The following is a 10207-nucleotide window of genomic DNA, read 5'->3' as shown; positions in this document are numbered from 1 at the left end:
CTTCATGTCGGCAGGGAAGAACGTCTAACGTACAACACCTTCTAGCTCTCTGATGACCAACGAAATTCCAACACGTCCTGAAGCGGTTCGACCTTCACTTTGAAAGGAACTAAAATACACCGCATCCATCCGGCTTTTAAAACAACATGAAGCAAACAACAGATTAAACATTTGAGATGTTCGCACGGGCGTTCAACAAAGGAGCTGATCGATTTCGGCGAAGGACGCCACAGAATGATCACCGACCAGCTCAACAGGGTATCCGGGGCACTGCTCTAAGAGAGCACTTGCTGCGCGACAGGATGCTCACTCTCGACAAGGTAATGGACCAGTGCATGACCGCTCAGCTCCCCAGAGCTTACGCCAAGGATATCCAACCTTCGAGACCAGAAGTGGTCGCAGTGTATCTTCGGGAACCACCGAGCCCAGGAGACGCTCAAGTCATGCAGGACCAATCCCAAGCAGCAACAGCCTTGGGCCGCCTGCCTCCACAGCACCAGCCCTACGTGCGAGGAACCTCTCCAGCCTGTGTGGCCCGCAACATCACGCACGGCAGTGCCCATCATTTGTACAAGAGTGCCACAACTGCGGCAGACCCAATCACCATGCGGCACTGTTTCAACTGCCCCACCAGAGCCACCCGCGCGCTGCTGGTGTCGTTCGAGAGATGCAGGAAGATAGACCCTTGTTCCTGGCCGTGCTGACGGTTTGCGCTGTGCAGGGGACTCCTCATGGCTTCAACCAGTCACGGTCATCTGTACCCCATCTTATTTAAACTGTACACCGGATAATATGTCAACCTTGTACCTGCTTGGCAGTTGCAGAGGTGGAGAGATCCACCAGCCTTGCGCAGCCCTGGAGCCCATGTACCCACCTATACCGGGGAGCCACTGTCATTACTAGGGGAATGCTTTCTCCAGTGCATCACACCCGTTGCATCAGCAACATTTACGTTCTGCATAGTTGGCATGCCAACTGCTGCTTTCTTGGGTTTGGATGTCTGCCAAAGACTTAATCTGATGCAGCGACTTGACAAACTTGACTAAAACACGGGTGGGCACCTTCAGGAAAAGAAAAAAACAGCGGAAAGTATCATCGACGAATACAAGGATGTTTTAGAAGGGATAGGTTGTTTCCTCAAAGAGCTTGCAATAACTCTGTCAGAAAACGCACAACCTGTGATTTCGGCACCTCAGAAGGTTTCTTCAGCCTTAGAAGATAAGATGAAGCAGGACCTGCAGCGTCTGGAAAAAGAGCAAGGGATCGTTAAGGTCACTGAGCTCCCTGGATAAGTCAGCCCTCTTGTTGTGCACAAAAATGGCTTCCTGCGGATCTGCCTCGACTCCAGAAACTCAACGAGGTCGTACGCGCCCTCAGTACCAGATGCCGACATTCAAAAATTTTCTATCGAGGCGACATGACTCTACCGTAGTTACTCTGCTGGATGCGGCCTAGGCATCACATGCGGCTCGATGATGCCAGCTCTCGGCTGTGTACATTCACAACTCCGTATAGACGGTACAGATTTCTGGTCCTGCTATTTGGCATGCAATATGTGCCGGGGATGTTTCAGCAAAAAATGGATAAAGTGTTCACCTCGGACGAAGAAATTCACTCATAATTTGATGACATCCTAATCGCCTCAAACTTCCTGTCCGACCATCACACGCACCTAGGAAGGTGTTGAAGAAGGCCCGGAGTGACAACGTTTTTTGGGTAAGGTATCTTTTATTTCATTTTGTCTTTAGTACATCGCATGGCCGAGGATAAAAGCTGCATAGAAGTAGCTTGAAGATCGACAAGGACAAGCTGAAATTGGTAGTGCCAAAGGTCAACTACCTTGGTCACGTGCTCACTGCAGAAGCAGTCAACGCAAAGGCTGCACACTTGGCGGAAAAGGCACCACAGGTGACCTCAACCAACAAATTGGCAAGACCTCCACCGCTTCATGAGCAAGGCTACTTTCTTGACCAAGTGTGCCCCACAACTAGCTCAGTGGTCTCACCAACTCAGGCAGCTGTTGCGGACGGGAACTCCTTGGCCGTGGAACGCAAACACACAGAAATGCATCCAAGAGGTAAAACTATCACTCTCCACGCATTTTATGGTGCGGCTCAGAAAACAGCACTGTCAGTTGATGCCAGCTCGTACGGCTTGGAAGTGGTATTGCTCTAGCTTGGTAACCCTGTCGCCTTTACATCTGGAACGCCATCAAGGGCTCAATAAAATTACCCGCAGAACACGAAGGAACTCTTGGCCATAGTCTATGGTGCAGAACACTTCCTCTATCTTCTGTATGGACGACCTTTCGCCGTGGAAACTGATAATCGATTTCTTCTGAGTTTATTACCTAAGCCGTTTGATGCTGTGTCTCGAAGACTGTAACGCCCCCTGAAACGCCTACAATCCTATTTCGCACAGCTAGTGTTCGTGCCTGAAAAAGAACTTGTTACAGTAGAGTGTAGTATTGGTCCATAATCATTTTGGGGTGTTTTGAATGTCATGTTTCCGGCACAGTTGATGTAGATTCCTTATCGGTTCGAATGTTTTATCGCAGGTGTGTGCATGCGTGTGTATAAGTATCGCATGTTTCTGTAATAAAAGTTCAGTTGGAAGTCAGCGCTCGTCCTGTGTGCCTCAGCTTAAGTCGTTGTTTCTGTAGCGCTGTATTGTTAAGGTTTCAAGCAAGCGCAGTGACCAGAGCAGCTCCTAGAAACATTATTGGTGGCCACTGGCCAGTGAGTTTGCCTTCGTGTTATTGCCTCGTGTGAGACGCTGAACCTCATCCGCCAACAGACGGCTGCTGACCCCATCCTTCAGCGCATGATCCAGCACGTACAGTAATTTTGGCCAGCGAGGCAGCAAGTACATCCTTCAACACAGAAGTTCACGGACTTCCGAGAACTTCACTTTGGAGAAGGACTGCTCTGTCATGGGCATTTCTAGCGTTTTCTAGCATCCTCTGTGCCCATTATTCGATCTCTTCTATGGGAGTGGTTGGTGTCGATTCAAGGAATTTCTGCGAATTAATTATGCGGGCAATGCCGATCTCTTGTGATTCAATACATTTGCAGGTTTCTATGTATCATGTGCCATCACACACGTCATATATTCGCGTGTACCAGAGAAAGCAATCAGAAAAGCCAAAGAGGCATTCAGCAAAGCAGGAGACTATGGAGAGCACTTGTAAATGGCGCTCTTCAACAGCATGAGTAAGTGGATTATGGATAGGCCATATCCGCGCCCGATGCACACTGGTCTTGGTGATCCAGTGAGCAGGTGGAAGTGTGTTACATGTGTTCGGCCTATCCGTAACGTTTCTGTTGGCACTTCCGTGTGTCTGTTTTGTGGGTCCGTTGTGTATGGCTTTATTACATGTAGTAAGTTGTCTGTCTGTTCACTTCAGCCAGTTTGCCGTGTTTTGCGCAGGTGTTGTCTAATGCGTGTTTTTAGGTCAGTGTAGGCTACCGTTGTTTTGTCTACTGTGTTTATGAGTGCAGCAGCAGTGGCTCCCTCATCGGCCAACTCGTTGCCATTAATGCTAGCGTGGCCTAAAACCCAGACCACAGGCACATTCATATTTCAGGTATATGCCGTCATAAAAGGGCTAAAAACGAGAGTGGTGACGATATTTCGAAAACCAATGGGATGATGATGCACGCAAAACGCTTAGTGAATCTTTAAAAATTAAGCACTGAGCGAAATGATTTCGACAATATTATACAAAACAAGAAATTCCCATATGCTTGAATTGTAAAAATGCTGGTACTTTCATGGTTTTACATGCATTTAGGTTGGCTCCGTCTACAGCACTACACACCGATGTGAAAGTTCTTGACGCATCGCTAAAACATTCTGCAGTGTCATAGTTTTCCTGTAGATACATAAAATGCGGCAAATTGGCAGTTTTGGGTACCGTGCTTGTCGTAAATTGCGGCAGTCGGCGAACGATCCGGGGCTGCTAATCAAGGAGGCCCTATGTCTTAACAGATGCGGTGGTGTCGGCGGATGGTTTATTCGGCTGCAGACAGCACCTTCCTCTTTGTTTGCAGTGGGCCATTTGTGTGCTCCTATATATGCCTATGCCATGTAGATTCGCACCACCAGGGACCATTACGTCCCCAATCTGCTGCTGGAGCAGGCCCTTCACAGTCCATTGCAGTAGGTGAAGCACAGACACACAGAACTGTTTTCAAAACTAACGCTTAACAAAATGCTTTGTTCGGCGAGTTGGTTCATGGCTTCAAAGAAATGAAGAAAAGCACAAAGGACGAGGACTAAGGAACACAAGTAGAGTGGACGTGTAAATAGACTGGACTAGTGTGTAAATGTATGCCTTTATTTTCTGAGTTGAAGGTACGGGGCCGCAGCATAGATACTGAGCCACGCGAACTTTTGGAGGCGTATCACATAAAAAAGCGGGGCACAGATCTTGTCAGTCAGACATCGGTGTGTTTGCGAGAGGGTGAGTTTTACCTGTTATACCGCCATCATTAGCAGTACATGCGGCTGGTTCTTCGGGCGGTGTATGTGCAGGAGCGCCTGTGAGTAAAGAGCAATTTGTCCGCTTGGAACTCCGACGTATGCCTATCATGTTGTGCAGCTTCAAAGCTTCCGGGGCGACATTTTCGCCGGTGTTTTTCACGTCTAAACACGCGGACATCACCGGTTACCGCTTTATGCATGCACAAGTTAGGGATGAAGGGTGGTGGAGAGAGGGAGTAGTCCACTCTACAGTAATGCCTTGTTCATTATTTTTGACTTTTTGGTTTCAAAACTACAACTGGCACCGCAGCAAATTTACTATGAAGGTGTTTGTAGCGTCACCAGCTATTCGCCGATACCACCCATTACCCAGTGTGAGCATCCGGTGGACCACAACCAGCGCTTCAAGATTTGAGGTGAGAGAACGCTGTTAACCCTAATTTCTTCCTGGCAGTGCGCGCAGCAGCTCCGCACGCCTCCGGGCACGTCGCGATTCATATCGGCAGCATTATACTCCTCGTTCACGCCTCAACTTGCAATGAATGAATCGAACAATATTTCATCAACGCATGATCCCGCCAGTGGACGCACACTCCCGCGCTATGATCCGTGGCACCAAGTGCTCCATGCCCGCCATCAACGCAAGAACCCCCGCTAGCCGATCAACCGCTTCCAGCTACTCCCGCCCCACGCAAGCCCACACTCCCAAAGCTGCCCGCAAACGATACAAGACCATTATTCGACCTCGAGCCGGCCTGCGAGTCGACGCCTGGACAGCGGGACAGTTACCCACCAGTATTCAGCAAGCAAGCAACATTCCTATACAGGTCTTCTGTTCAGAAGTCATCACGTTTCCTCAAGCCGCTTAGAACCTCATCACGCTCAGCGCACCCAACGAAGCCTGCGCAGACGCACTACGCAAATTTGCTAACATTCACTTGGGCACCCCCGAATATAAAATCACGACGTATCTTAAGCACCCTCCGGGTACTTATCGTGGCGTCATACAAGGCATAGATACCGGCACATCATAACACTCATCACAACTACAGGACCTCAGATACTGGAAGCTGGCATGCTCGGTATGTCCGACAAGGCGACCATCACCTTCAACGGCCCCCAAGTGCCTTTCTACGCGCGTGCTTACGGAACACTTGTGCGCTGCAAACCCTACCGTAACACCTACCAGTGCTGTGCGCGCTCTAATGACCTCGGACAACGTTCCGATGTGAACACCTCTCCCTGGCCGAGCATCTTCCCACAGTGCCACACACAGGATCCTTCTCGCGACCACTCTTGCCGCCCCTCGTGCAAGCTCTGCGGACTAGAACACCTTACTGCCAGTAAGGAATGCCACTGAAAACTACGACCACCTCCACTCCCTGCACACGTACGCATCCGTCAGCAAACACAAGAACTTCGACATCCCGCCCTCTCCACCACCAGAAGACCCTCACCTCTGAAGCCGGATTCCCAACGGAAATCACAGGTCAGTTGGTTATGCGTCGCCGCCCCCCTCCTCCCACTACAGCCGACTTCCCACCCCTTGATCCCCATCAGAAAACAACGCCAACTCCAAAGTTAGACACCTTACTCCGTTGAAACGCCCAGTGGAAAGCGCAAATAGCTGACAATAAATGTCAAATAACCCTACCTCAAGTACAAATAACAGAGTTGCGAACAATACTTCACACAAGCACCCAGCGTACACACCAGTCGCCCACCCACACCAGCCGACGCCCTTCCCTCTACCTCACCTCTGGCAGCCCTTACTTCTTCCATTTCCGACCTTAAACTACTGTTCCAGTCAGAATTCATGCCTTGGAAGAAAAAGCAACTGACACCACCAAACGGAAGAAACAACGTAAACCGGGCACTGCTCTCACCCCTACCTCATGCGCAGACGCCATTATGGACGACGATGCCTCTTCCGCGCACTACGCGTAACCGCCGCGCGCCTGCCCAACCCTTCACAATATGGCACAGGAACTGTCGATCATTCTGTAAAAAGAAAGCCTCCCTCCAACCATATACATCGCAACAACTCCCTGCCATCATCACCCTTCAAGAAGCTGGCGCACATAAGCCGACCCTTCGAGACTACACTACCTTCATAAACGACTCATCGTCGTAAACGACGACTTCATAAACGACGCTAGTCCACAACCGATATAGTGCTTAGCAGTATACCTCGTGAAAAATATTCTCGTGAAAATATTACCAACTCGAATAAGTGACCACGACATTTTTGTGCTAAACGTTTACAGTCCCCTTCAACTCACTCTGGCCGACTTCCCCTCCCTTTTAAAACAAGTACTTTCCCTTGCTAAACACCACCAACGTTTGATCACACGAGATTTTAATGCACCGCATATGGCCTGGGGCTACCCCCGTAATGCCTGCAAAGGCACCATCGTATGGGACACTCTGAATCAACAACCGCTTACGCTCTGCAACCTCCCGAACACTGCCGCAAGGATAGGCAACAGTGTATCAAGGGCTACTACGCCAGACCTCAGTTTTGTTTGCAACGTGACGGAATACATGTGGCAATGCCTCCCTGACACTTTTGGTAGCGACTACCACATCATATGCAGCCCCTTCACGCATACGCACAACCCGACTCACGGCCTGGAAAGCCCTTCGCGAACATCTACCCGCGGAAGAAATTACGACCTCGATAGATGGACGGCCGCTCTTTCGTACGTACTGAAAGCCCACTCAAAAGAATTCCCTCTCACCACCGACTATCCAGCCATCGACCAAAGCCTCAACAACTTGTGGGCTACGAGAAAGAGCCTCATCAAGCGTTGTAAGCGCAACGAAACAAATCGGAAATTGAAATTACGTATTGCACACCTTACACGGCAAGCTGAAGAATATGCACAATCCTTAAGGCAACACAACTGGATGCAATGCCGCGATCGCTTACAGGGCACTGTGGGCACCCGTAAAACATGGCACGTAATACGCTCCCAAATGGAAACGAAAGAGACAAAATCGGGCACTGAACAGCGCATACACCGCCTTGTACACAACCATCTAAGCATCGAGCAAGAATTATTTGACTCCTTACAAAGGAAATTCACACGTGACCCGTCACAACCTTCTCAATATCCGCTGTACTCGGGCAGCCACAATGCCGCACTTGACACACCCTTCACCATGCAAGAACTCGAAACCTAACTGAGTCAACTCATTCAAAACACTACGCCCGGACACGACCGCATCCCCAATAAGCTCGTCCACAATCTGGACGACTTGGCTCTTGAGAATCTCCTCGAATACATCAATGACAACTGGGCCCACGGCACGCTCCTACCACAGTGGCACTGTGCCGACATCACACTTGTTCCAAAACCTCAGAAATCCGTCTCCCTTTCCAACATTCGTCCTATTTCTCATACCTCGTGCATTGGTGCGCTCATGGAACATTTGGTTCACACTCGATTGACTGAATTTGTAAAAGACAACGCATTACTACCAAATTTCATATACGGCTTTAGACCCCACCTGTCCACTCAAGACGTTCTACTTCAACTAAAGGAAGACATCACCCTTCGTATTCCCCAAAACCACAAATACTGCATTCTTGCTTTTCACATCAAAGGAGCCTTCGATAATGTCACTAACGACGCCATCCTACATGGCCTCTCTACCCTCAACCCCGGTACGAACACCTACAACTAGGTTAAAGCGTTTCTAACAGAGCGCACGGCGACAGTGGGACTTGGACACCTACGCTCTCCTACGTTTACCGCTATTCCACGCGGTACCCCACAAGGGTGCGTCATTTCCCCACCCCTTTTCAATATCGCTCTCAAAGATATATCTATGCAACTTTCTACCATACCCGACGTGAAGTATGCTTTGTACGCAGACGACTTAACTTTATGGACAACCGCAGGATCCATCGGAGACGAGCAAGAAGCCCTTCAAACAGCTGTTGATTGCAGGTGCAGATACTTACAGGAACGCGGCGTTACATGCGCACCTGAAAAATTGGCCCTCCTTACCCTACGACAATGCACAAAGGACAAAAGAATCTCTCCAGTACCATACCCTAAACTCCATATTCAAATATTTCTTATTCCAACAGTTACCAACTTGCGCATACTCGGACTCACCATCCCACAGGACGGATTGGGCTCCCATACAATCCTACAACTTCAACGCACCATGACTCCGCTAACCCAATTAATTCGCCGTATCACGCACACACAGACCGGACTGAAGGAACCAGACCTCACCCGTCTCATTCAAGCCTTTGTTACCAGTCGTGTTACGTACGGTACGTCTTACCTGTGCCTCAACCCAGCCGAACGGCGAACGCTAAATATTCTTATCCGACAAACATACAAGACGGCCGTCGGACTTCCTACATGCACGTCAAACGCCAAGCTGTTGCAACTAGGCTTGCACAACACCTGGGAAGAGCTCTGTGAGGCGCAACGCACTTCACAACTACAACGGATCCAACTCACTAATGCTCGAAGTGCGACTTTGGTGCGCCTTGGATATTCATCGCCTCCGGTCTCCCGATGCAGAATACGTGCTCCACTGTCTATACGGAAACACATCCGCGTTACCCCAATTCCTAGAAATATGCACCCTACCTACCACATTGGAAGACGAAGGGCCCGCGCCAAGTATCTTCAGGCAAAAATTCAAAATCAAAAGGATGTGCTGTACACAGATGAATCTCCCTACGTAACCAAAAACGCTTATGCAGTATCAGTGGTGAATAATACATTTAAGACCGAAGCCACAACCACTGTCCTGACCACGGACACTGTCATTGCCGAGGAAGCAGCAATGGCCATGGCAGCCACCACAACACAGGAAGACTACGTTACAATGTTACCATACTGACAGATTCCCCAGAAGCTTGTCGCAACTTCCTGCGAGACACTATCTCTCCAGCACCCCTCCATATTCTCGAAAACAAGATTCACCCACCTGACTTCTGCATTATCTGGGCGCCAAGTCATTCAGGCATAGTCGGCAATAAAGCGGCACATACCGCAGCTCGAGAAGCAGTACACCAGGCCATTGCGTACAGCCACAACCCTCTGCGAACCACCACCACTAACTATGCGCCCAAACCCCTGCTAACATACAACGACGTCCTCTCTCGCTACCGACTATGCCGCCAACAGTTTCCTACCCCACATAAACAACTCACCAAAGAGGAAGGAGTGATACTTCGCCAGATACAAACTAACACGTTCCCCCACAATACACTCTGGCACAAAATATTCCCCACCCAATACTCCCCTCAGTGCATCTTCTGCCCCACATCAGGAACACTATACCATATAGTGTGGGCATGCCCGAACATCCCAGACTTTCCTCCTAATCCCTGCCCAACCCCTACACAGTGGGCGACGGCGCTGACCAGCTCCGACCCCTGCTTCCAGCTTTGGCTGGTGAATAGGGCACGATAGGCCGGCTACAGCCAGGGAGTCCTGGACTGACACACCCCTAACTGGTCCGGAGTGACTGCATTAAATGAATGGGATAGATAGTTTTTCCTCTCTCTCCTCATAAAATTGTTAACATTACCACATCATGCTAATGCAACCGAGGGGTCGTTCTGAGGTAAACAGTAATACAAAGGCAGAGAGTAGATGATAATAATACTAAGGGCACCGACGTTTGCATTTTCATCTTTTTTTAATGTAAGTAGCAAAGGCGAGAGGCAACCTAGCAAGAAAATAGA

The sequence above is a fragment of the Haemaphysalis longicornis genome, unplaced genomic scaffold, assembly GCF_048455015.1.
Source record: "Haemaphysalis longicornis isolate Haplotype H1 unplaced genomic scaffold, Haemaphysalis longicornis Haplotype H1 scaffold_2, whole genome shotgun sequence".
Classification (NCBI taxonomy): Eukaryota; Metazoa; Arthropoda; class Arachnida; order Ixodida; family Ixodidae; genus Haemaphysalis; species Haemaphysalis longicornis.
This window is presented reverse-complemented; position numbering follows the sequence as displayed.